Here is a 20,776-nt window from a genome sequence, read left to right as displayed (position 1 = left end):
TCGGAAGGACTTCTTAACGCGTTTTAAAACTCAAAACCGAAGCTGAAATAATCGATTCCGAACGTGATAGTAGCCTCTGTGGGGGAGCAGTAGCGGTTCCACAGCTGGGAACAAGTTTCTGAAGATAATCGAAATGAAAGCCAAATCGCCAAATCCTGAAATATCAGCCCCGAGAGGAAACGTCTCCTGAGAGGAAACAGAGCTCCCGCTCCTCGTTAGTATAGGGGTGAGTATCCCCGCCTGTAACCCGGAAGAATCTTTTTGGAAGTTCATCCGAAGATGAAACAATTCCGTTAATTTCTGCGATTTCCACCAATAAAGAGAAGTGGAAGTAATTTTGATTTATTTATAGGTCGTCTTTTCATAATGATGTGTATTTCTGCGTCGATAGACTAGAAATAGTGGGTGTGTGAAGATGAGACTCACTGGCCCGTACGGGGATCGAACCCGCGACCTTGGCGTTATTAGCACCACGCTCTAACCAACTGAGCTAACCGGCCTCGTGAGACACATATCTACCGCTGAGTTTTCCTACCTCTTGTTTTCTTAGTGAATCAGCTGGTGATGATCGATATAGAGAGACAGAAATAGCAAATTAATCACGCAGAGAGATTTTGGGTTGGAAATGATGCGGGAACGAGCCTGTGTCAGTTCGGGAGAAGGTAGGTTTGTGCGTGTAGTCGTGGCCGAGTGGTTAAGTCGCTGGACTTGAAATCCATTTGAGTCTCCAAAACAGAGAGGCACCTCAGTAACAGCCTGGATGTTGACAGGATTGTGACAGCGGATGGTGTGGATCTCACCGATTGATTTGAAATCATATCGTGTGAGTTCATACTGCAGCTCAGCCATCGTCCAGCCTCGTTAGCGCGGTAGGTAGCGCGTCAGTCTCATAATCTGAAGGTCGTGAGTTCGATCCTCACACGGGGCAGGGCTCAGTGCTGTTTCGGGCTCTTCACGGATGGGGCGTGGGACGTTCACTCCCACACGCGTGTTCTTCACTTCCACGCCGAATACGAGGTGTTTAGTCCGCGATAAACACAGTTCGATCCCTCGCTATGATGCTCGGTGTCCACTCACACCTTTTTAAAATAATGATACATGAGAGCTGCAGATAAACTCTTAGAGGTGAAGGTGTCTCCACCACCGGATCTTGTAAACCAGCAGTCAGCCCGTCAGCTGCAGCACCTGGCTATAACCTCACGACACTCGCTCTGCTGTGCTCCCGAGGAGGGCTTCCTACAATAATAGAAAAAAAGACGGGCTCGTGCGGGATTTGAACCCGGGACCTCTCGCACCCAAAGCGAGAATCATACCACTAGACCAACGAGCCCTGCGGCAAGCTGCCCCTCAAATTTCACACGTGTTCTTCGCGCCCAGAGACCGGAGACAGACCAGTGCAGTGAGACTCGCGCCGTTCGCTTGGACTAAACCAACGAGCCCACCCTTCCCCTCTCTCCTGCCAGTGAGCTCGCGGGGGGGTCATTCACTCGTGCCAGGTGGGTCCTGTTCGCTCATACACGCGTGTTCTTGCCTACCTCGCGGAATGCGTGACCTTTCCAAGGGAGAAAAGCACAGCCCAGTGCTCGATCGGAGTCTCCGGGCTGGTTTTGTCCTTGTGCGTTTAACACAGAAACACGTCTGACAGCAACAGCTCATTAAGACTGGCCACATGTGTGCAGCAGTTTTTTTCTCGTGTTTCTCTTTTCTTCATTAATTTGCTGCAATTATCGGTATAAAGTCAAATCGGTCAGGATCTCGGACTTTAATAAACGAGCACTTGGGTCTTACACTCTTTGCATAATAAGACCGTCAAAAGAAGCAGACCTTAATTTAAGATCGAAATATCAGAGTAGGTGTCCGAACTGTAGAGTCTTTTCACACCTGAAGAAGGCTCCACGGCCGAAACGTTGTGTTCTCTTTCTTCTTTTTTTCAGCATGGAATAAACCTATTACTTGAGTCTTTATAATTTCCCCGCGAGGAAGGTCAAACAGATGACTGAAGCACAACAAAACAACACAATAAAAGTTTAGCCCCAGAATGTCAAAAAATACATTTCTCTGTCAGTAAGACCTAGACTCAAGCGGGCTGTGGTTTTTGTTGTAAACAGAGCACAGAGCACTTCTAAGACAGGCTTGTCACAGTGACGTGTAATTCTTCTTTAGAGACAGTGAGAAGGTCCTGAGCAGGTGGGCTAGGCTGTGAAAGCGCATGTCTAATGTAGACAGAGCCCAGTCATCACTGAGCGCGGTGTAGTAGTGCCGAGTGATCACTGTGTTGAAGTTAAAGTCTAAAGCGCTCGTGGAGCGGTAGATGTTGATGAAACGATTATCTTCATTTAACCTGTTTTCCTACTGTTTATCATCTTTAAATCCACTTAACATGGAATATTAAGGTGAAATTTTGTAACTATAAGGAATTGTTTGCAGCTGAAGATAATACGATATTTGCAATATTATCATACTGTGTATAGCCGGCAGTGGCGGCTAAACAAGAGGAAAATACACAGCAGTATTTCACCTTCTTCATAAACATTTTTTTGCTTATATAACCCAGCGCATCTGCGGCAGATTTGAATGCCACTCTCTCGCCTTTTATAAAACAGACATCTCTGTTTCTCAATTCACAGACGCAGAATTACACATCGTGCGTTGTTAAAGAGGTCAGTCCTATACTTCTCAGAATTATAATAAATTTATATTCCTAAATATCGTTCTCGTAACTCTAGGGGATTTCGTGAAAACGCTACAGGCCAAAATCGCTTTCGAGCTTCAAGCTAACTTCACCGCGGTCACTCCCCGTCAGTATGGCGCACAGGAGGATCCCCACTTTTCACGCGGGAGACCGGGGTACGTTTCTGCGACGGGGCGCTGGTTTCATTTTTAACAAGCTGACTTCACTTACAATTAAACGTTTGTTTAAACTCATATCAGAAGAATAACGAATTCCGTTGCATTTTCCAACAATAACGTGCAATTAAACAGGTGAAAACGCCATTTGCTTTCACTGCGATGTTATTGTGATTCCTGTCAGAAGCGCGTATGGACACGTGTAACTTCTCTCCAGTGTGATGACAGTTTCTGAAGCAGGGAGAGAGATCTTATATACATTTCCCTTCCAAAGGGGCAGTCGGTCAACTTTTAGAAGTTTTTCGAAAATCTGAGTTAGATTTTTTTTTAATCCGTAATTGTTATTACAATCTCCTGCAAAAAGAAGGATGAAGATGAACTAAACGCTGAAACCTAAAAGATCAGCCCTGAGAGGAAATGTCTCCTGACAGTGAACAGATCTCTCGCTCAGCGGTAGACACGCGCTCCTCGTTAGTGTAGTTGTGTCTTTAAAAGTGGCTCAACTGTCTGGTTTCATCAAGAGCGGAAACAACAGAAATAGACTACAAACTGAAATTAATTACTTCACCATTAATGAATTTATATTACTCACTAACAGTTTATAGGCGTCTTTACACATCCGAGACCCGGTGAAAACACCATTTCCTCTCACCTGGCCCATGCTCTGTCGGAAGGACTTCTTAACGCGTTTTAAAACTCAAAACCGAAGCTGAAATAATCGATTCCGAACGTGATAGTAGCCTCTGTGGGGGAGCAGTAGCGGTTCCACAGCTGGGAACAAGTTTCTGAAGATAATCGAAATGAAAGCCAAATCGCCAAATCCTGAAATATCAGCCCCGAGAGGAAACGTCTCCTGAGAGGAAACAGAGCTCCCGCTCCTCGTTAGTATAGGGGTGAGTATCCCCGCCTGTAACCCGGAAGAATCTTTTTGGAAGTTCATCCGAAGATGAAACAATTCCGTTAATTTCTGCGATTTCCACCAATAAAGAGAAGTGGAAGTAATTTTGATTGATTTATAGGTCTTCTTTTCATAATGATGTGTATTTCTGCGTCGGTAGACTAGAAATAGTGGGTGTGTGAAGATGAGACTCACTGGCCCGTACGGGGATCGAACCCGCGACCTTGGCGTTATTAGCACCACGCTCTAACCAACTGAGCTAACCGGCCTCGTGAGACACCTATCTACCGCTGAGTTTTCCTACCTCTTGTTTTCTTAGTGAATCAGCTGGTGATGATCGATATAGAGAGACAGAAATAGCAAATTAATCACGCAGAGAGATTTTGGGTTGGAAATGATGCGGGAACGAGCCTGTGTCAGTTCGGGAGAAGGTAGGTTTGTGCGTGTAGTCGTGGCCGAGTGGTTAAGTCGCTGGACTTGAAATCCATTTGAGTCTCCAAAACAGAGAGGCACCTCAGTAACAGCCTGGATGTTGACAGGATTGTGACAGCGGATGGTGTGGATCTCACCGATTGATTTGAAATCATATCGTGTGAGTTCATACTGCAGCTCAGCCATCGTCCAGCCTCGTTAGAGCAGTAGGTAGCGTATCAGTCTCAGAATCTGAAGGTCGTGAGTTCGATCCTCACACGGGGCAGGGCTCAGTGCTGTTTCGGACTCTTCACGGATGGGGCGTGGGACATTCACTCCCACACGCGTGTTCTTCACTTCCACGCCGAATACGAGATGTTTAGTCCGCGATAAACACAGTTCGATCCCTCGCTATGATGCTGGGTGTCCACTCACACCTTTTTAAAATAATGATAAATGAGAGCTGCAGATAAACTCTTAGAGGTGAAGGTGTCTCCACCACCGGATCTTGTAAACCAGCAGTCAGCCCGTCAGCTGCAGCACCTGGCTATAACCTCACAACACTCGCTCTGCTGTGCTCCCGAGGAGGGCTTCCTACAATGATAGAAAAAAAGACGGGCTCGTCCGGGATTTGAACCCGGGACCTCTCGCACCCAAAGCGAGAATCATACCCCTAGACCAACGAGCCCTGCAACAAGCTGCCCCTCAAATTTCACACGTGTTCTTCGCGCCCAGAGACCGGAGACAGACCAGTGCAGTGAGACTCGCGCCGTTCGCTTGGACTAAACCAACGAGCCCACCCTTCCCCTCTCTCCTGCCAGTGAGCTCGCGGGGGGGTCATTCACTCGTGCCAGGTGGGTCCTGTTCGCTCATACACGCGTGTTCTTGCCTACCTCGCGGAATGCGTGACCTTTCCAAGGGAGAAAAGCACAGCCCAGTGCTCGATCGGAGTCTCCGGGCTGGTTTTGTCCTTGTGCGTTTAACACAGAAACACGTCTGACAGCAACAGCTCATTAAGACTGGCCACATGTGTGCAGCAGTTTTTTTCTCGTGTTTCTCTTTTCTTCATTAATTTGCTGCAATTATCGGTATAAAGTCAAATCGGTCAGGATCTCGGACTTTAATAAACGAGCACTTGGGTCTTACACTCTTTGCATAATAAGACCGTCAAAAGAAGCAGACCTTAATTTAAGATCGAAATATCAGAGTAGGTGTCCGAACTGTAGAGTCTTTATAATTTCCCCGCGAGGAAGGTCAAACAGATGACTGAAGCACAACAAAACAACACAATAAAAGTTTAGCCCCAGAATTTCAAAAAATACATTTCTCTGTCAGTAAGACCTAGACTCAAGCGGGCTGTGGTTTTTGTTGTAAACAGAGCACAGAGCACTTCTAAGACAGGCTTGTCACAGTGACGTGTAATTCTTCTTTAGAGACAGTGAGAAGGTCCTGAGCAGGTGGGCTAGGCTGTGAAAGCGCATGTCTAATGTAGACAGAGCCCAGTCATCACTGAGCGCGGTGTAGTAGTGCCGAGTGATCACTGTGTTGAAGTTAAAGTCTAAAGCGCTCGTGGAGCGGTAGATGTTGATGAAACGATTATCTTCATTTAACCTGTTTTCCTACTGTTTATCATCTTTAAATCCACTTAACATGGAATATTAAGGTGAAATTTTGTAACTATAAGGAATTGTTTGCAGCTGAAGATAATACGATATTTGCAATATTATCATACTGTGTATAGCCGGCAGTGGCGGCTAAACAAGAGGAAAATACACAGCAGTATTTCACCTTCTTCATAAACATTTTTTTGCTTATATAACCCAGCGCATCTGCGGCAGATTTGAATGCCACTCTCTCGCCTTTTATAAAACAGACATCTCTGTTTCTCAATTCACAGACGCAGAATTACACATCGTGCGTTGTTAAAGAGGTCAGTCCTATACTTCTCAGAATTATAATAAATTTATATTCCTAAATATCGTTCTCGTAACTCTAGGGGATTTCGTGAAAACGCTACAGGCCAAAATCGCTTTCGAGCTTCAAGCTAACTTCACCGCGGTCGCTCCCCGTCAGTATGGCGCACAGGAGGATCCCCGCTTTTCACGCGGGAGACCGGGGTACGTTTCTGCGACGGGGCGCTGGTTTCATTTTTAACAAGCTGACTTCACTTACAATTAAACGTTTGTTTAAACTCATATCAGAAGAATAACGAATTCCGTTGCATTTTCCAACAATAACGTGCAATTAAACAGGTGAAAACGCCATTTGCTTTCACTGCGATGTTATTGTGATTCCTGTCAGAAGCGCGTATGGACACGTGTAACTTCTCTCCAGTGTGATGACAGTTTCTGAAGCAGGGAGAGAGATCTTATATACATTTCCCTTCCAAAGGGGCAGTCGGTCAACTTTTAGAAGTTTTTCGAAAATCTGAGTTAGATTTTTTTTAATCCGTAATTGTTATTACAATCTCCTGCAAAAAGAAGGATGAAGATGAACTAAACGCTGAAACCTAAAAGATCAGCCCTGAGAGGAAATGTCTCCTGACAGTGAACAGATCTCTCGCTCAGCGGTAGACACGCGCTCCTCGTTAGTGTAGTTGTGTCTTTAAAAGTGGCTCAACTGTCTGGTTTCATCAAGAGCGGAAACAACAGAAATAGACTACAAACTGAAATTAATTACTTCACCATTAATGAATTTATATTACTCACTAACAGTTTATAGGCGTCTTTACACATCCGAGACCCGGTGAAAACACCATTTCCTCTCACCTGGCCCATGCTCTGTCGGAAGGACTTCTTAACGCGTTTTAAAACTCAAAACCGAAGCTGAAATAATCGATTCCGAACGTGATAGTAGCCTCTGTGGGGGAGCAGTAGCGGTTCCACAGCTGGGAACAAGTTTCTGAAGATAATCGAAATGAAAGCCAAATCGCCAAATCCTGAAATATCAGCCCCGAGAGGAAACGTCTCCTGAGAGGAAACAGAGCTCCCGCTCCTCGTTAGTATAGGGGTGAGTATCCCCGCCTGTAACCCGGAAGAATCTTTTTGGAAGTTCATCCGAAGATGAAACAATTCCGTTAATTTCTGCGATTTCCACCAATAAAGAGAAGTGGAAGTAATTTTGATTTATTTATAGGTCGTCTTTTCATAATGATGTGTATTTCTGCGTCGATAGACTAGAAATAGTGGGTGTGTGAAGATGAGACTCACTGGCCCGTACGGGGATCGAACCCGCGACCTTGGCGTTATTAGCACCACGCTCTAACCAACTGAGCTAACCGGCCTCGTGAGACACATATCTACCGCTGAGTTTTCCTACCTCTTGTTTTCTTAGTGAATCAGCTGGTGATGATCAATATAGAGAGACAGAAATAGCAAATTAATCACGCAGAGAGATTTTGGGTTGGAAATGATGCGGGAACGAGCCTGTGTCAGTTCGGGAGAAGGTAGGTTTGTGCGTGTAGTCGTGGCCGAGTGGTTAAGTCGCTGGACTTGAAATCCATTTGAGTCTCCAAAACAGAGAGGCACCTCAGTAACAGCCTGGATGTTGACAGGATTGTGACAGCGGATGGTGTGGATCTCACCGATTGATTTGAAATCATATCGTGTGAGTTCATACTGCAGCTCAGCCATCGTCCAGCCTCGTTAGCGCAGTAGGTAGCGCGTCAGTCTCATAATCTGAAGGTCGTGAGTTCGATCCTCACACGGGGCAGGGCTCAGTGCTGTTTCGGGCTCTTCACGGATGGGGCGTGGGACGTTCACTCCCACACGCGTGTTCTTCACTTCCACGCCGAATACGAGATGTTTAGTCCGCGATAAACACAGTTCGATCCCTCGCTATGATGCTCGGTGTCCACTCACACCTTTTTAAAATAATGATACATGAGAGCTGCAGATAAACTCTTAGAGGTGAAGGTGTCTCCACCACCGGATCTTGTAAACCAGCAGTCAGCCCGTCAGCTGCAGCACCTGGCTATAACCTCACGACACTCGCTCTGCTGTGCTCCCGAGGAGGGCTTCCTACAATAATAGAAAAAAAGACGGGCTCGTCCGGGATTTGAACCCGGGACCTCTCGCACCCAAAGCGAGAATCATACCCCTAGACCAACGAGCCCTGCGACAAGCTGCCCCTCAAATTTCACACGTGTTCTTCGCGCCCAGAGACCGGAGACAGACCAGTGCAGTGAGACTCGCGCCGTTCGCTTGGACTAAACCAACGAGCCCACCCTTCCCCTCTCTCCTGCCAGTGAGCTCGCGGGGGGGTCATTCACTCGTGCCAGGTGGGTCCTGTTCGCTCATACACGCGTGTTCTTGCCTACCTCGCGGAATGCGTGACCTTTCCAAGGGAGAAAAGCACAGCCCAGTGCTCGATCGGAGTCTCCGGGCTGGTTTTGTCCTTGTGCGTTTAACACAGAAACACGTCTGACAGCAACAGCTCATTAAGACTGGCCACATGTGTGCAGCAGTTTTTTTCTCGTGTTTCTCTTTTCTTCATTAATTTGCTGCAATTATCGGTATAAAGTCAAATCGGTCAGGATCTCGGACTTTAATAAACGAGCACTTGGGTCTTACACTCTTTGCATAATAAGACCGTCAAAAGAAGCAGACCTTAATTTAAGATCGAAATATCAGAGTAGGTGTCCGAACTGTAGAGTCTTTATAATTTCCCCGCGAGGAAGGTCAAACAGATGACTGAAGCACAACAAAACAACACAATAAAAGTTTAGCCCCAGAATTTCAAAAAATACATTTCTCTGTCAGTAAGACCTAGACTCAAGCGGGCTGTGGTTTTTGTTGTAAACAGAGCACAGAGCACTTCTAAGACAGGCTTGTCACAGTGACGTGTAATTCTTCTTTAGAGACAGTGAGAAGGTCCTGAGCAGGTGGGCTAGGCTGTGAAAGCGCATGTCTAATGTAGACAGAGCCCAGTCATCACTGAGCGCGGTGTAGTAGTGCCGAGTGATCACTGTGTTGAAGTTAAAGTCTAAAGCGCTCGTGGAGCGGTAGATGTTGATGAAACGATTATCTTCATTTAACCTGTTTTCCTACTGTTTATCATCTTTAAATCCACTTAACATGGAATATTAAGGTGAAATTTTGTAACTATAAGGAATTGTTTGCAGCTGAAGATAATACGATATTTGCAATATTATCATACTGTGTATAGCCGGCAGTGGCGGCTAAACAAGAGGAAAATACACAGCAGTATTTCACCTTCTTCATAAACATTTTTTTGCTTATATAACCCAGCGCATCTGCGGCAGATTTGAATGCCACTCTCTCGCCTTTTATAAAACAGACATCTCTGTTTCTCAATTCACAGACGCAGAATTACACATCGTGCGTTGTTAAAGAGGTCAGTCCTATACTTCTCAGAATTATAATAAATTTATATTCCTAAATATCGTTCTCGTAACTCTAGGGGATTTCGTGAAAACGCTACAGGCCAAAATCGCTTTCGAGCTTCAAGCTAACTTCACCGCGGTCGCTCCCCGTCAGTATGGCGCACAGGAGGATCCCCGCTTTTCACGCGGGAGACCGGGGTACGTTTCTGCGACGGGGCGCTGGTTTCATTTTTAACAAGCTGACTTCACTTACAATTAAACGTTTGTTTAAACTCATATCAGAAGAATAACGAATTCCGTTGCATTTTCCAACAATAACGTGCAATTAAACAGGTGAAAACGCCATTTGCTTTCACTGCGATGTTATTGTGATTCCTGTCAGAAGCGCGTATGGACACGTGTAACTTCTCTCCAGTGTGATGACAGTTTCTGAAGCAGGGAGAGAGATCTTATATACATTTCCCTTCCAAAGGGGCAGTCGGTCAACTTTTAGAAGTTTTTCGAAAATCTGAGTTAGATTTTTTTTAATCCGTAATTGTTATTACAATCTCCTGCAAAAAGAAGGATGAAGATGAACTAAACGCTGAAACCTAAAAGATCAGCCCTGAGAGGAAATGTCTCCTGACAGTGAACAGATCTCTCGCTCAGCGGTAGACACGCGCTCCTCGTTAGTGTAGTTGTGTCTTTAAAAGTGGCTCAACTGTCTGGTTTCATCAAGAGCGGAAACAACAGAAATAGACTACAAACTGAAATTAATTACTTCACCATTAATGAATTTATATTACTCACTAACAGTTTATAGGCGTCTTTACACATCCGAGACCCGGTGAAAACACCATTTCCTCTCACCTGGCCCATGCTCTGTCGGAAGGACTTCTTAACGCGTTTTAAAACTCAAAACCGAAGCTGAAATAATCGATTCCGAACGTGATAGTAGCCTCTGTGGGGGAGCAGTAGCGGTTCCACAGCTGGGAACAAGTTTCTGAAGATAATCGAAATGAAAGCCAAATCGCCAAATCCTGAAATATCAGCCCCGAGAGGAAACGTCTCCTGAGAGGAAACAGAGCTCCCGCTCCTCGTTAGTATAGGGGTGAGTATCCCCGCCTGTAACCCGGAAGAATCTTTTTGGAAGTTCATCCGAAGATGAAACAATTCCGTTAATTTCTGCGATTTCCACCAATAAAGAGAAGTGGAAGTAATTTTGATTTATTTATAGGTCGTCTTTTCATAATGATGTGTATTTCTGCGTCGATAGACTAGAAATAGTGGGTGTGTGAAGATGAGACTCACTGGCCCGTACGGGGATCGAACCCGCGACCTTGGCGTTATTAGCACCACGCTCTAACCAACTGAGCTAACCGGCCTCGTGAGACACATATCTACCGCTGAGTTTTCCTACCTCTTGTTTTCTTAGTGAATCAGCTGGTGATGATCGATATAGAGAGACAGAAATAGCAAATTAATCACGCAGAGAGATTTTGGGTTGGAAATGATGCGGGAACGAGCCTGTGTCAGTTCGGGAGAAGGTAGGTTTGTGCGTGTAGTCGTGGCCGAGTGGTTAAGTCGCTGGACTTGAAATCCATTTGAGTCTCCAAAACAGAGAGGCACCTCAGTAACAGCCTGGATGTTGACAGGATTGTGACAGCGGATGGTGTGGATCTCACCGATTGATTTGAAATCATATCGTGTGAGTTCATACTGCAGCTCAGCCATCGTCCAGCCTCGTTAGCGCAGTAGGTAGCGCGTCAGTCTCATAATCTGAAGGTCGTGAGTTCGATCCTCACACGGGGCAGGGTTCAGTGCTGTTTCGGGCTCTTCACGGATGGGGCGTGGGACGTTCTCTCCCACACGCGTGTTCTTCACTTCCACGCCGAATACGAGATGTTTAGTCCGCGATAAACACAGTTCGATCCCTCGCTATGATGCTCGGTGTCCACTCACACCTTTTTAAAATAATGATACAAGAGAGCTGCAGATAAACTCTTAGAGGTGAAGGTGTCTCCACCACCGGATCTTGTAAACCAGCAGTCAGCCCGTCAGCTGCAGCACCTGGCTATAACCTCACGACACTCGCTCTGCTGTGCTCCCGAGGAGGGCTTCCTACAATGATAGAAAAAAAGACGGGCTCGTCCGGGATTTGAATCCGGGACCTCTCGCACCCAAAGCGAGAATCATACCCCTAGACCAACGAGCCCTGCAACAAGCTACCCCTCAAATTTCACACGTGTTCTTCGCGCCCAGAGACCGGAGACAGACCAGTGCAGTGAGACTCGCGCCGTTCGCTTGGACTAAACCAACGAGCCCACCCTTCCCCTCTCTCCTGCCAGTGAGCTCGCGGGGGGGTCATTCACTCGTGCCAGGTGGGTCCTGTTCGCTCATACACGCGTGTTCTTGCCTACCTCGCGGAATGCGTGACCTTTCCAAGGGAGAAAAGCACAGCCCAGTGCTCGATCGGAGTCTCCGGGCTGGTTTTGTCCTTGTGCGTTTAACACAGAAACACGTCTGACAGCAACAGCTCATTAAGACTGGCCACATGTGTGCAGCAGTTTTTTTCTCGTGTTTCTCTTTTCTTCATTAATTTGCTGCAATTATCGGTATAAAGTCAAATCGGTCAGGATCTCGGACTTTAATAAACGAGCACTTGGGTCTTACACTCTTTGCATAATAAGACCGTCAAAAGAAGCAGACCTTAATTTAAGATCGAAATATCAGAGTAGGTGTCCGAACTGTAGAGTCTTTATAATTTCCCCGCGAGGAAGGTCAAACAGATGACTGAAGCACAACAAAACAACACAATAAAAGTTTAGCCCCAGAATGTCAAAAAATACATTTCTCTGTCAGTAAGACCTAGACTCAAGCGGGCTGTGGTTTTTGTTGTAAACAGAGCACAGAGCACTTCTAAGACAGGCTTGTCACAGTGACGTGTAATTCTTCTTTAGAGACAGTGAGAAGGTCCTGAGCAGGTGGGCTAGGCTGTGAAAGCGCATGTCTAATGTAGACAGAGCCCAGTCATCACTGAGCGCGGTGTAGTAGTGCCGAGTGATCACTGTGTTGAAGTTAAAGTCTAAAGCGCTCGTGGAGCGGTAGATGTTGATGAAACGATTATCTTCATTTAACCTGTTTTCCTACTGTTTATCATCTTTAAATCCACTTAACATGGAATATTAAGGTGAAATTTTGTAACTATAAGGAATTGTTTGCAGCTGAAGATAATACGATATTTGCAATATTATCATACTGTGTATAGCCGGCAGTGGCGGCTAAACAAGAGGAAAATACACAGCAGTATTTCACCTTCTTCATAAACATTTTTTTGCTTATATAACCCAGCGCATCTGCGACAGATTTGAATGCCACTCTCTCGCCTTTTATAAAACAGACATCTCTGTTTCTCAATTCACAGACGCAGAATTACACATCGTGCGTTGTTAAAGAGGTCAGTCCTATACTTCTCAGAATTATAATATATTTATATTCCTAAATATCGTTCTCGTAACTCTAGGGGATTTCGTGAAAACGCTACAGGCCAAAATCGCTTTCGAGCTTCAAGCTAACTTCACCGCGGTCACTCCCCGTCAGTATGGCGCACAGGAGGATCCCCGCTTTTCACGCGGGAGACCGGGGTACGTTTCTGCGACGGGGCGCTGGTTTCATTTTTAACAAGCTGACTTCACTTACAATTAAACGTTTGTTTAAACTCATATCAGAAGAATAACGAATTCCGTTGCATTTTCCAACAATAACGTGCAATTAAACAGGTGAAAACGCCATTTGCTTTCACTGCGATGTTGTTGTGATTCCTGTCAGAAGCGCGTATGGACACGTGTAACTTCTCTCCAGTGTGATGACAGTTACTGAAGCAGGGAGAGAGATCTTATATACATTTCCCTTCCAAAGGGGCAGTCGGTCAACTTTTAGAAGTTTTTCGAAAATCTGAGTTAGATTTTGTTTTAATCCGTAATTGTTATTACAATCTCCTGCAAAAAGAAGGATGAAGATGAACTAAACGCTGAAACCTAAAAGATCAGCCCTGAGAGGAAATGTCTCCTGACAGTGAACAGATCTCTCGCTCAGCGGTAGACACGCGCTCCTCGTTAGTGTAGTTGTGTCTTTAAAAGTGGCTCAACTGTCTGGTTTCATCAAGAGCGGAAACAACAGAAATAGACTACAAACTGAAATTAATTACTTCACCATTAATGAATTTATATTACTCACTAACAGTTTATAGGCGTCTTTACACATCCGAGACCCGGTGAAAACACCATTTCCTCTCACCTGGCCCATGCTCTGTCGGAAGGACTTCTTAACGCGTTTTAAAACTCAAAACCGAAGCTGAAATAATCGATTCCGAACGTGATAGTAGCCTCTGTGGGGGAGCAGTAGCGGTTCCACAGCTGGGAACAAGTTTCTGAAGATAATCGAAATGAAAGCCAAATCGCCAAATCCTGAAATATCAGCCCCGAGAGGAAACGTCTCCTGAGAGGAAACAGAGCTCCCGCTCCTCGTTAGTATAGGGGTGAGTATCCCCGCCTGTAACCCGGAAGAATCTTTTTGGAAGTTCATCCGAAGATGAAACAATTCCGTTAATTTCTGCGATTTCCACCAATAAAGAGAAGTGGAAGTAATTTTGATTGATTTATAGGTCGTCTTTTCATAATGATGTGTATTTCTGCATCGGTAGACTAGAAATAGTGGGTGTGTGAAGATGAGACTCACTGGCCCGTACGGGGATCAAACCCGCGACCTTGGCGTTATTAGCACCACGCTCTAACCAACTGAGCTAACCGGCCTCGTGAGACACATATCTACCGCTGAGTTTTCCTACCTCTTGTTTTCTTAGTGAATCAGCTGGTGATGATCGATATAGAGAGACAGAAATAGCAAATTAATCACGCAGAGAGATTTTGGGTTGGAAATGATGCGGGAACGAGCCTGTGTCAGTTCGGGAGAAGGTAGGTTTGTGCTTGTAGTCGTGGCCGAGTGGTTAAGTCGCTGGACTTGAAGTCCATTTGAGTCTCCAAAACAGAGAGGCACCTCAGTAACAGCCTGGATGTTGCAGGATTGTGACAGCGGATGGTGTGGATCTCACCGATTGATTTGAAATCATATCGTGTGAGTTCATACTGCAGCTCAGCCATCGTCCAGCCTCGTTAGCGCAGTAGGTAGTGCGTCAGTCTCATAATCTGAAGGTCGTGAGTTCGATCCTCACACGGGGCAGGGCTCAGTGCTGTTTCGGGCTCTTCACGGATGGGGCGTGGGACCTTCACTCCCACACGCGTGTTCTTCACTTCCACGCTGAATACGAGATGTTTAGTCCGCGATAAACACAGTTCGATCCCTCGCTATGATGCTCGGTGTCCACTCACACCTTTTTAAAATAATGATACATGAGAGCTGCAGATAAACTCTTAGAGGTGAAGGTGTCTCCACCACCGGATCTTGTAAACCAGCAGTCAGCCCGTCAGCTGCAGCACCTGGCTATAACCTCACGACACTCGCTCTGCTGTGCTCCCGAGGAGGGCTTCCTACAATAATAGAAAAAAAGACGGGCTCGTCCGGGATTTGAACCCGGGACCTCTCGCACCCAAAGCGAGAAGCATACCCCTAGACCAACGAGCCCTGCGACAAGCTGTCCCTCAAATTTCACACGTGTTCTTCGCGCCCAGAGACCGGAGACAGACCAGTGCAGTGAGACTCGCGCCGTTCGCTTGGACTAAACCAACGAGCCCACCCTTCCCCTCTCTCCTGCCAGTGAGCTCGCGGGGGGGTCATTCACTCGTGCCAGGTGGGTCCTGTTCGCTCATACACGCGTGTTCTTGCCTACCTCGCGGAATGCGTGACCTTTCCAAGGGAGAAAAGCACAGCCCAGTGCTCGATCGGAGTCTCCGGGCTGGATTTGTCCTTGTACGTTTAACACAGAAACACGTCTGACAGCAACAGCTCATTAAGACTGGCCACATGTGTGCAGCAGTTTTTTTCTCGTGTTTCTCTTTTCTTCATTAATTTGCTGCAATTATCGGTATAAAGTCAAATCGGTCAGGATCTCGGACTTTAATAAACGAGCACTTGGGTCTTACACTCTTTGCATAATAAGACCGTCAAAAGAAGCAGACCTTAATTTAAGATCGAAATATCAGAGTAGGTGTCCGAACTGTAGAGTCTTTATAACTTCCCCGCGAGGAAGGTCAGATGACTGAAGCACAACAAAACAACACAATAAAAGTTTAGCCCCAGAATGTCAAAAAATACATTTCTCTGTCAGTAAGACCTAGACTCAAGCGGGCTGTGGTTTTTGTTGTAAACAGAGCACAGAGCACTTCTAAGACAGGCTTGTCACAGTGACGTGTAATTCTTCTTTAGAGACAGTGAGAAGGTCCTGAGCCGGTGGGCTAGGCTGTGAAAGCGCATGTCTAATGTAGACAGAGCCCAGTCATCACTGAGCGCGGTGTAGTAGTGCCGAGTGATCACTGTGTTGAAGTTAAAGTCTAAAGCGCTCGTGGAGCGGTAGATGTTGATGAAACGATTATCTTCATTTAACCTGTTTTCCTACTGTTTATCATCTTTAAATCCACTTAACATGGAATATTAAGGTGAAATTTTGTAACTATAAGGAATTGTTTGCAGCTGAAGATAATACGATATTTGCAATATTATCATACTGTGTATAGCCGGCAGTGGCGGCTAAACAAGAGGAAAATACACAGCAGTATTTCACCTTCTTCATAAACATTTTTTTTGCTTATATAACCCAGCGCATCTGCGGCAGATTTGAATGCCACTCTCTCGCCTTTTATAAAACAGACATCTCTGTTTCTCAATTCACAGACGCAGAATTACACATCGTGCGTTGTTAAAGAGGTCAGTCCTATACTTCTCAGAATTATAATATATTTATATTCCTAAATCTCGTTCTCGTAACTCTAGGGGATTTCGTGAAAACGCTACAGGCCAAAATCGCTTTCGAGCTTCAAGCTAACTTCACCGCGGTCGCTCCCCGTCAGTATGGCGCACAGGAGGATCCCCGCTTTTCACGCGGGAGACCGGGGTACGTTTCTGCGACGGGGCGCTGGTTTCATTTTTAACAAGCTGACTTCACTTACAATTAAACGTTTGTTTAAACTCATATCAGAAGAATAACGAATTCCGTTGCATTTTCCAACAATAACGTGCAATTAAACAGGTGAAAACGCCATTTGCTTTCACTGCGATGTTATTGTGATTCCTGTCAGAAGCGCGTATGGACACGTGTAACTTCTCTCCAGTGTGATGACAGTTTCTGAAGCAGGGAGAGAGATCTTATATACATTTCCCTTCCAAAGGGGCAGTCGGTCAACTTTTAGAAGTTTTTCGAAAATCTGAGTTAGATTTTTTTTTAATCCGTAATTGTTATTACAATCTCCTGCAAAAAGAAGGATGAAGATGAACTAAACGCTGAAACCTAAAAGATCAGCCCTGAGAGGAAATGTCTCCTGACAGTGAACAGATCTCTCGCTCAGCGGTAGACACGCGCTCCTCGTTAGTGTAGTTGTGTCTTTAAAAGTGGCTCAACTGTCTGGTTTCATCAAGAGCGGAAACAACAGAAATAGACTACAAACTGAAATTAATTACTTCACCATTAATGAATTTATATTACTCACTAACAGTTTATAGGCGTCTTTACACATCCGAGACCCGGTGAAAACACCATTTCCTCTCACCTGGCCCATGCTCTGTCGGAAGGACTTCTTAACGCGTTTTAAAACTCAAAACCGAAGCTGAAATAATCGATTCCGAACGTGATAGTAGCCTCTGTGGGGGAGCAGTAGCGGTTCCACAGCTGGGAACAAGTTTCTGAAGATAATCGAAATGAAAGCCAAATCGCCAAATCCTGAAATATCAGCCCCGAGAGGAAACGTCTCCTGAGAGGAAACAGAGCTCCCGCTCCTCGTTAGTATAGGGGTGAGTATCCCCACCTGTAACCCGGAAGAATCTTTTTAGAAGTTCATCCGAAGATGAAACAATTCCGTTAATTTCTGCGATTTCCACCAATAAAGAGAAGTGGAAGTAATTTTGATTTATTCATAGGTCGTCTTTTCATAATGATTTGTATTTCAAACCCGCGACCTTGGCGTTATTAGCACCACGCTCTAACCAACTGAACTAACCGGCCTCGTTAGTCAAGTATCTACCGCTGAGTTTTCCTACCTTCTGTTTTCTTAGTGGATCTGCTGGTGATGATCGATATAGAGAGATAGAAATAGCAAATTAATCATGCAGAGAGATTTTGGGTTGGAAATGATGCGGGAACGCGTCTGTGTCAGTTCGGGAGAAGGTGAGGATGCGTGTGTAGTTGGGGCCAAGTGGTTAAGGTGATGGACTAGAATAAATTCAAGTAACATCCCTGTTAACATTTAATTCCTATCAGACTGAGCTGCACGTTTGTCGTATCATTTTATCTGACAGGGAGTCTCTCTGTGTCACAGTTCTCGTCATTCGCCTCTGGTACGGAGGAGATCCTGCGCTTGAACTCGATGGTTGCTGATAATGTCGGCTGACAGCTCTCCTTCAGGGGAGAGCCATAGGGACAGAGAGGCGCCTCAGGAACGGCAATTCAAATCTCCATCTCCAACTAAACCCCATTCCTCTCTCCCTTTCAGCGTCATCGCCGAAAGACTCAAGTGGACCAGGGCTCCCCAGTACCCGGGCTGGGGTCCCCCTCTCTGCTCCTGAGCCCAGCAGCTCTTTGAAGGCCAGCAGGCAAGTGTGGGCAACAGTCCTGCTACAGGAGACCTCTCTCCAGGACAGGCAGGCCTTTTAAACACAGGAGGGGAGGCCATCAGGCCAGCAGTCTTGCGTGGCTCCACCTTTCCGTAAGCTCTCCGTACCCCCTGTTCAGACAGCTGCAGCACAAGCTCCCCAGGCTCACTGGGCGTTCTGGGTGAAGGGTCCGTGTTGTGAGCATCAGACCTGGCATAGAAGTTGTTTAGTTGGTCAGGCAGTGAATCATCAGCTGTTGTTTTAACATCCATTTGTCCTTTATAATTAATGACAGCCCTCAGGCCATTCCAGAGGCGCGCTGTGTTAATGCCCCCACATTGTGATTCAAGCCTGTCTCTGTCGTCCCTTTTCGCATGTCTGACGGCCCTCTCCAGGTCACACCTGGCTTTCCTGTACAGCCCAAGATCTCCAGAGTTGAAGGCCACAGACCGCTCCTTCAGCTTGGCTTTGATTTTATTCTTGAACCATGGTTTTTGAGTGGGGCATGACTTCATTCTTTTATTTGGACCACAAATGTCAACACAGTATTTGATACACTGTGAAACTGTATTATCATGATTATCACAAGGTAGAATCACTTAAATGAACTGAAATTGTTCATTTATACCATAAGATATTTTGAAACATTAAATGTATTTTATAACTAATTTCTTACTTTCATTTCTCCTACACGCACTACGAACGTTACGAACAGAAACTAAGAAACGAAGAAGAAACACCAGATACTGAGCTCTGGCTCGTTCATTCCTGTGCTGTATTGTCTTTGGCGACACCTGGTGGCCACAGCGGTCAGTCCGCCACGTCGCCCGTGAACAGGCAGCGCGCGTATTACAGCCTGGAAGACGCACAGAGGGAAACCGGTTTCATTTCTGTCTCCTTTCTAATCCACCCCGGGATGGAATGATGAAAGTGGGAGACACTTTTCCCCCGTCACCCACGACACGATCCACACTCAGACTGCTTGGTCATAACTCCCGCTTGCTTTTTACTCCATTTCTGAACGTTGTTTGCCTGATATACGGTTCAAAGTTTTGTGGTCATCAGTTTAATGCACTTTATATGACTTCGCGTGGTGTTCTGGTCTCTTGTCCGGTGAGTTATGTAGATGAGATCTTCTCTTTTCTTCAGCTCGGCATTTTAATCTTTTGAGGGAATATGGTCTGTGTTACAACAGTCACACGGAAATAATGTTCATATATATCATGTTCATTCTGACAGGTGAATCGTCACCCCTTTTCACCATCATTCTGAAAAGAACAATTTGAAATCTCATCAAGGTCTAGGGGTATGATTCTCACTTAGGGTGTGAGAGGTCCTGGGTTCAAATCCTGGATGAGCCCGGTTTCATTATGTGATAGGAAGACATATCAAACTCACTTCTTACCTTTTGTCCGCGATAAACACGGTTCGATCCCTCGCTATGATGCTCGGTGTCCACTCACACCTTTTTAAAATAATGATACATGAGAGCAGCAGATAAACTCCGAGTGGTGAAGGTGTCTCCACCACTGGATCTTGTAAACCAGCAGTCAGCCCGTCAGCTGCAGCACCTGGCTATAACCTCATGACACTCGCTGTGCTGTGCTCCCGAGGAGGGCTGGATATGTCTTCCTACAATAATAGAAAAAAAGATGGTCTCTTCGCGCACAGAGACAAGAGACAGGCCGGAGACAGGTTGGAAATGATGCGGGAACGAGCCCATGTCAGTTCAGAGAACATAAGTTTTGCGGGTAGTCGTTGCTGAGTGGTTAAGGCGATAGACTAAAAGTCCCTTGGGGTCTCCACGTGCAGGTTCAAATCCTGCTGACTGGATTATGTTGTGGGACAATAAGTATGTAGTAGTGAAAATGAAATATAATAGGCAATGAGGAAGAGCAGAGAGTGGACATGCATTGAGGCTGAGGCCCTGCAGTTAGCTGTTGAGGATGCACACTGCAGTGGGATAGAAACTGTTCCGGAGTCCAGTTGATCTTGTTTTAATAGCACGGTACCGCTTGCCAGAGCGCAGGGGGGAGAATTTGTTCCGGAATGGCTGGGATCCTAAATGATGGATTGGGATTTATTGTGACAGCGGATGGTGTGGATCTCACCGACTGATGGGAAACAGACCAGTGCAGTGAGACTCGCACCGATCGTTTAGACTAGGCCAACGAGCCCACCCTTTCCCTCTCTCCTGCCAAATCTGTCGCAGATGCGTTTGGTTTTTATGAGCCATCTGATGGGTGAAGTCTAAAAAAGGCAATTCAAGTTTTATTTATCTAAACCCGTGGGAACTTCTGATTGCTGGAGAGACTCTACAGCTCTTGAAAGGAAACAGTGAGGCTGTTTCGCTACCTTTTGTGTTTGCTTAGTGAATCCGCTGGTGATTATCGGTATAGATAGATAGAAATCCCAAAACTGAGCACGAAGAGAGTGGGACGGAGTGGAAACGATGCGGGAACGAGCCCGTGTCAGTTTGGGTGAAGGTGGGTTTGTGTGTGTAGTTGTGGCTGAGTGGTTAAAACGCTGGATTTGAAATC

At 45.8% G+C, this 20,776-nt stretch overlaps 15 non-coding genes across 15 annotated transcripts; 5 read left to right on the top strand and 10 right to left on the bottom strand.

Moving 5' to 3' along the window:
• Positions 1 to 426: 426 nt before the first annotated feature.
• On the bottom strand, positions 427 to 500 carry trnai-aau (transfer RNA isoleucine (anticodon AAU)). Its single transcript has one exon. It is a non-coding gene; the product is annotated as a tRNA-Ile (tRNA).
• A 355-nt stretch (positions 501 to 855) lies between these two features.
• Positions 856 to 928, top strand: trnam-cau (transfer RNA methionine (anticodon CAU)). Its single transcript has one exon. It is a non-coding gene; the product is annotated as a tRNA-Met (tRNA).
• Positions 929 to 1,258: 330 nt separating this feature from the next.
• Positions 1,259 to 1,330, bottom strand: trnap-ugg (transfer RNA proline (anticodon UGG)). The gene has a single exon. It is a non-coding gene; the product is annotated as a tRNA-Pro (tRNA).
• Positions 1,331 to 3,940: 2,610 nt separating this feature from the next.
• trnai-aau (transfer RNA isoleucine (anticodon AAU)) lies at positions 3,941 to 4,014 on the bottom strand. The gene has a single exon. It is a non-coding gene; the product is annotated as a tRNA-Ile (tRNA).
• A 355-nt stretch (positions 4,015 to 4,369) lies between these two features.
• On the top strand, positions 4,370 to 4,442 carry trnal-cag (transfer RNA leucine (anticodon CAG)). The gene has a single exon. It is a non-coding gene; the product is annotated as a tRNA-Leu (tRNA).
• A 330-nt stretch (positions 4,443 to 4,772) lies between these two features.
• trnap-ugg (transfer RNA proline (anticodon UGG)) lies at positions 4,773 to 4,844 on the bottom strand. The gene has a single exon. It is a non-coding gene; the product is annotated as a tRNA-Pro (tRNA).
• A 2,521-nt stretch (positions 4,845 to 7,365) lies between these two features.
• On the bottom strand, positions 7,366 to 7,439 carry trnai-aau (transfer RNA isoleucine (anticodon AAU)). The gene has a single exon. It is a non-coding gene; the product is annotated as a tRNA-Ile (tRNA).
• A 355-nt stretch (positions 7,440 to 7,794) lies between these two features.
• trnam-cau (transfer RNA methionine (anticodon CAU)) lies at positions 7,795 to 7,867 on the top strand. Its single transcript has one exon. It is a non-coding gene; the product is annotated as a tRNA-Met (tRNA).
• A 330-nt stretch (positions 7,868 to 8,197) lies between these two features.
• Positions 8,198 to 8,269, bottom strand: trnap-ugg (transfer RNA proline (anticodon UGG)). Its single transcript has one exon. It is a non-coding gene; the product is annotated as a tRNA-Pro (tRNA).
• A 2,521-nt stretch (positions 8,270 to 10,790) lies between these two features.
• Positions 10,791 to 10,864, bottom strand: trnai-aau (transfer RNA isoleucine (anticodon AAU)). Its single transcript has one exon. It is a non-coding gene; the product is annotated as a tRNA-Ile (tRNA).
• Positions 10,865 to 11,219: 355 nt separating this feature from the next.
• trnam-cau (transfer RNA methionine (anticodon CAU)) lies at positions 11,220 to 11,292 on the top strand. Its single transcript has one exon. It is a non-coding gene; the product is annotated as a tRNA-Met (tRNA).
• A 330-nt stretch (positions 11,293 to 11,622) lies between these two features.
• trnap-ugg (transfer RNA proline (anticodon UGG)) lies at positions 11,623 to 11,694 on the bottom strand. The gene has a single exon. It is a non-coding gene; the product is annotated as a tRNA-Pro (tRNA).
• A 2,522-nt stretch (positions 11,695 to 14,216) lies between these two features.
• On the bottom strand, positions 14,217 to 14,290 carry trnai-aau (transfer RNA isoleucine (anticodon AAU)). Its single transcript has one exon. It is a non-coding gene; the product is annotated as a tRNA-Ile (tRNA).
• A 354-nt stretch (positions 14,291 to 14,644) lies between these two features.
• On the top strand, positions 14,645 to 14,717 carry trnam-cau (transfer RNA methionine (anticodon CAU)). The gene has a single exon. It is a non-coding gene; the product is annotated as a tRNA-Met (tRNA).
• Positions 14,718 to 15,047: 330 nt separating this feature from the next.
• On the bottom strand, positions 15,048 to 15,119 carry trnap-ugg (transfer RNA proline (anticodon UGG)). The gene has a single exon. It is a non-coding gene; the product is annotated as a tRNA-Pro (tRNA).
• Between the last annotated feature and the right edge of the window lie 5,657 nt (positions 15,120 to 20,776).

Source organism: Atractosteus spatula, chromosome 5, assembly GCF_055471065.1.
Source record: "Atractosteus spatula isolate fAtrSpa1 chromosome 5, fAtrSpa1.hap1, whole genome shotgun sequence".
Classification (NCBI taxonomy): domain Eukaryota; kingdom Metazoa; phylum Chordata; class Actinopteri; order Semionotiformes; family Lepisosteidae; genus Atractosteus; species Atractosteus spatula.
This window is presented reverse-complemented; position numbering and strand designations above follow the sequence as displayed.